Raw genomic sequence first — 6,036 nt, forward strand, 5'->3', positions numbered from 1 at the left:
ATATAGTGTCTTTGGTTAACTTTGTGATGAATCCTAAAGCTCAAATTGTGTTTACTCAATATGAGTTGCCTACTAGTGAAATTCAACATCAATATGATCCCTTGATGATTGTGGTTATCATAAATGACATTGCTATAAGATGAACACTGGTAGATAATGGTTCTGGCCTTAATGTGTGTAGCATTAATCTATTGCATAAGATGAATGTGGATACATCCCTTATTGAGCCTGACCCTCGTCCCATTCGAGGCTTTGATAATGTGGCTAAGTCTTCATTAGGTATTATCACCTTACCCATCACAGTGGGACCTGTTACTTTGCCTACTCCTATCCATGTTATGTCGGGAAATCTAACATACAACTTGTTATTAGGGAGACCTTGGATTCACAGTATGCAAGCTGTCCCCTCTACATTGCATAGACAAGTTAAATTTATTTATAATAATAAGACATATACCTTGATAGGTGATACTAATTTTCAAGCTTGTTTGCAAACATCTACTTCCAAAGGGAGTTCTTCTAAGCCTTCCTCTTCTAGTGATGACTCATTAAACAAGATACCTATGGATGAATCATTACCCTCTGATAATCAAAATTCTTTGGATGAGTCTAAAGTTCCTGAAGAAGATTCTTCTCAACTTAAATCTACACATGAAAAGGCTTTTGATCCTGAGAAGGTTCTCACAGAAGACGATTGGGGATCTCTTGATTTTAATCCCACCTTTGTAGGTGAGTATAGGGTTCCTCCTAGAGAACTTAAAGTTAAAAAGAAGGAAGAAACTAGAGATCAACCAGTCTTACCTGAACCTATGAGCAATAATTTTGTGGCCGCTTCTCAAACTTCTTCTCCTCACACCTCTAATTTTGAAGAATTTGATTCTTTGTCTTATGAAAAACCACCTTTTCTTTCTAAAATGGCTAATCGTTATGGTCGTGGTTTCCATATTTTGGCTAAGAGTGGCTATAGTGGAAATGGTTGTGGCGCAAATGAACAAGGAATTAAAGTTCCTTTAGAACATAACATGCATGAATATTCATTTGGACTTGGATATAATCTTTCTAAGCCCACCAAAGCATCTAAAAGACCATCTCTCAATGTATATGCTATATTTAGTAGTGATGATGATCTCACTTCAACTAAATCATCTTCTACTTCTATCAACTCTCATTCCCCTCATAAGGAAATCTTGGCGATGAACAAATCTCTTTATGACTCCCCTCAAATTTCTAAATCCACTTATGAATCTTTATCTCCTATTCATAATAAAGTCCTTTCCTCCAGGGATAAGGCTCTAATAAATTACATTCATCCCTCTTCTAAGATGTCTTGTGACTTTTCTTCTTCAATTTTTATCATTTTATACATGTTTTTGATCTCACTTATAGTTGAGCATTCAGCATGTCATATTCAAATACCTCATTCAATCTATCATGTCTTTAAATAACATTAATGGCTATTATGTTGCTCATCATTATGTGACATTGGTAGCTCATTTACTGGGGGCTCATTGTCATTCATGATGGTACAAATTCAAGTGCAATCATATTTTTGAAGCAACATAGTAGCCTAATTTTTCTATGTTATCTCTTGTTCCTATGGGGTAATAGTGTGGAAATATTGATCATCTTTTCTTTAGAATCCTCTTTTTCTAGATATGGGAGAAGATGTGTATTCTCTTTCTTACCTTACCCACTTCTTGTGAGGAGCATTTTACATACACTAATGACTTGCTTGCATGAACTCATGTGAATATGTAGTACATTTTGCTTATGTCTAAATCTCTACCTAGAAGATTGTGTAAGTCCTTCTCATTGTCCTTATCCTTGGGAGGCAATGATCTTTCCTTATCTAAGGATCCACTTTTTCCTATTTTGTGGATGGTGTGAACTTTATTACTTGATGTTATTCCTTGTATGCATTTGTTGTCGTTTGTTCAAGGATTCTCTCTTACAAGAGGTGTAAGTCCTTGACTACAACCTCTTTTGCACTTGGTAAAATAAATCCATAATGAATTCACTCTCCCAATTGGGTTAAAAAGAGCGTCATCCTTCATTAAGAATCACTTTCACCTCGCAAAAGAAGGAAGTATTGCATTCTTATTCTCTTCTTTGTCTTATTCTAGAAGATGTTATATTTGTCCTCTCGGGGATAGGTGTCTTTTGTACAAAGATCTCTTCTCCTCTAAGGATCTCCTTTACACATATTACAAGATATCCCTTTTCAACTATCTTATCCTTGCTTAAAGAGTGCAAAACTCTCTTGCTTGGATCTATGACATTGTTGCATTTTTGGGGTATCTTCTTTTGTGATGAAGGTAGGTATCCTTGTTCTACTTTACTTATGACATAAACATTACACTTTTTGAGCAATGGGTCATTCTCGGAACCAGAGCACAGACTCTTAGAGCGAGATGTCTCCATTTTTTATGCAAGGTGATTATTCTCGGAACCAGAGCACAGACTCTTAGAGCGAGATGTCACGCTTTTGTATTATACATATACAGGTTGTAGCATACTTGGGCATAGACTCCTATGAGGTGCTTCTAACCTCCCTTACACACACATGCACGAGGTTGAGTGGAACTAGCGGCATAAGGCTAGACTTTCTCACTCTCCTCCCTTACATGGATCACCTAGATAGACTCTAGGGGCTAGTTTTCCATTTCCTTTGTCCCATGGATCACCTAGACAAGATCTAGGGGTGAGAAGTCCATGTTTTCTCTCTCACTATTCTTCTCATGGATCACCAATGTGTGTATTCATGCTTTTTTTCCTTTCTTTTCTTCTCTTTGCATTTTGTTTCCATTTACATCCTTCATCTTGTGTTAGAGAACTCTCAAATCCTCACACTCTTTGTTGTTTTGGAATTGAGATTTGGTCCTCTTTCTTACCAAATGATTCTCCATTAGTTTTTGATCTCATATCAAATCTTCTTGTGAGCATTTGTCATCAATATTCTTTAACAATTCGAAGTGGTAAACATGATACCCTGTTTCAACTCACTAAAATTAGCAAGCCGAAATAGGGGGGGCATATAGCTACCCTCGAATTTTCATCACCTTTCTTAGTAAGCATTAGGTGATTTTGTGATCTAACGTGTGTTTTGTAGGGTGCGGTTCCTAACTGTGTACTGCAGATACTGCTGGGGGCTTCGTTCGACAGACTTATGGATATATCCTTTTTTCAAATAATGTTTACTTTTCTGTACTTTAGCTTGCATATGCACGTAGTGTTCATATGACCGCTAAAGTGGGGGCTAAATGTAGCATCATAAATTGTACGCACTTGCTAGGGTGGTACAATTTCACACCTAGTTTAGCACTCGCCTTGGCGCATTTTGCATTTTGCATTGCATTTCCCCTTTAGCACTTAATTAATTAAATTAATTAGGTCTAAGGTTCTATTTTATCATCTCCCATGTCATAAAGTTGGGCCCTTTTCATTAAAGTGTGCCCCTTTCATTTTATTCTTCCAATACATCATTTAATCAAAAACCCTAATTAGGTCCTATTTTGAACTTGGGGGCTTGATTTCGGGGGTCAAAACATCTCAAAATCACCCGTAACTTCGGGATTCTCTCTAAAATCATCATATCCGATGGCCTTGAAAATTTGGTGAAAAGTTGTCGGGACCATGGCGCTCGGAGTGCACACGGTCCTGGACATTTTTCCCGAAATTTGAGGAGCAGGATCCAATCATAAAATAAAGCTTAACCCCAAGAAATTGGCGGGAGATTCAATCTCTAGGTCGGCCAAAAGTTGAAATTAAGACCTAGGGTTTCATATATAAGAGCTCTCTTTCTTCATTTGAAAGGACCGGATTTTGGTTTAAAGGACCTTCTATGCAGCAAAAGAGCAGATCTTTGAAGACTTCAATAACATTCCACATCCATCCATCAAGCATTCATCAATTCCATTCATCCATTTAGGGCTTTGAAGACATTGAAGAGCAATAAGGGATCACCGACTAAAGATTGGCTTGTGCCCCTCCCTTGGGGTTGGGTATGATTTCATGTTGTTTTCATGTCTTTGCATAAGCCTCATTATATCATTTGTATTCATGCTTTAGATCACTTTGCATCTTGATTTAGAGCATTTACATTATCATTTATAAGCAATTAGGGTTTACTTTATAGGTTGCTCTAGTTTGCTTACTTGCATTTTAGGATCTTGCACACACACAAGGTCTGCACACACACTACTTTTACAATACAACTTGGCTATTCGTGGAGGTGGAAATCACCAAAGTGGGGGTTTGACTAAGGCAAAACCCTATATAGCTGCCCACCATACCTTTTCAGATATAAGTGTATGTTTCGGGATTCGGACGATGCCGCAAGTTGCAGATCCGACGAAAGCAGACGAAGACTGAACTTCACACCAAATTCCAGCCCAGAAAGCTAGGACAGGGGCGTGGGGCGCCTTGGTCCTGCTAGGACAGGGGCGCTGGGTGCCCTGGTCCCTGGGACAGGGGCGCTGGGCGCCCTGGTCCTTCTGTCAGACAACAAGTTTTCAGCACTTTCCGACAGCTTTTCAGGTTGCAAAACAACAGTTTCAGGAGCAGAATCAGGACAGTGGTGCCCGCGCCCCCATCCTGAACATTTTCACTCAGATTTTAACTCTGGGTACACATCTGCATTCTTATCTTGTCCTTGTGTTTATAGCTTTCCATTGTTTAATCTCAATTCTGCAATCCTGTTATTAGTTCATACTTACACTTTAGGGTTAATAGTTGAACTTGCATCATTCTATCTATCATTTGCAACAAAGGAATAGAAATCCTAATAGGTAGCCCGTGGCTCTCTCTTCCACAAAAAGAAGTAGCCAATTGTGTGATACCTCTAGGCTCTTTCGTATTCCACAATGTGTGTCAAAAGGTAGGATTAGGACATGTTAGCCTAGTCTCATTTTTTCCCCTACACATTATCATAACGACAAGCCAAAATTCTGGGCTAAAATTAAAAACATGGTCAATGATGGTGTAACTGATGTGAAGCGGGTCCAAACCGTGGCCACTCCCCCAAAATCCACCAGCAATATTCATCAATTCAAAAATTAAAATAATTCAAATCAATCTCAAAAACCTCACAACAATGTCTCAATCCAAGGACAACCACCCCGATCGAATAACAGGACTCCAAGAGATTTCACTCCTCTTGCGGATCCTATTGAAGTGGTGTTTCAAAAACTTGTCCAAGCAGGTATAGTGGTTTTTCCAATCACTCGCCCGTTTGATCCCAATCAACCTAAACCAAGATGGTATAATGAAAATGAGTATTGTGAATACCATCGTATCAAGGGACATGATACACGAAAGTGTATGAAACTGAAGATCTACATACAAGATCTCATTGATAGAGGTGAGATTGAGGTAGCAAATGCAAAACCTGGTAATAACAATGACAAACTCAAAATGTACCAAGAACCCTTCCCAAAGCATGATAAAGGAAAAGGCTCATCATCTAACGTAATGGATTATGACTATGCTAATCACATAACCGGTTTTGATTTTTTGGTAAGTCGCATTGAACCTGCAGACAATCATGTCAATGTCATAACCATCCAAGGAGTTAATCCTCCTTCCCAAAGCAGACCAAACCTGGCTAGAATAGTCATTCAAGGTGCCATGCCTTCCACCTCCCATTTCTAGAATGACTGTAATGCAACTACACGCCGAGGAAGAGTCACCATCCAAGGAGTTCCTCCCCCACCAAACCCTCCACCCATGTCTTCCAACCGCCGATATGACCTCCTTGATCAACTTGGGAAGACACCCGCGCAGATCTCCATTTTGGAACTTCTCAAGACTTCTCCAGTCCATAAAGAAATTTTGGAACAAGCCCTTCTCCAATCATGCGTTCCTGATAACATCAATGCCACCCAATTTCAAACCCTCATTGGAAACCTTATTTCCCAGCAACACATTGTATTTAACTCCAAAGATGCTCCTGCAGATGAGGACCATAACAAACCTTTGCACATCGAAGCTCTCATCCACAAGCACAAGGTCAATCGTATCCTGATAGACGGTGGATCC

This window comes from Cryptomeria japonica, chromosome 5 (assembly GCF_030272615.1).
Source record: "Cryptomeria japonica chromosome 5, Sugi_1.0, whole genome shotgun sequence".
NCBI classification, from domain to species: domain Eukaryota; kingdom Viridiplantae; phylum Streptophyta; class Pinopsida; order Cupressales; family Cupressaceae; genus Cryptomeria; species Cryptomeria japonica.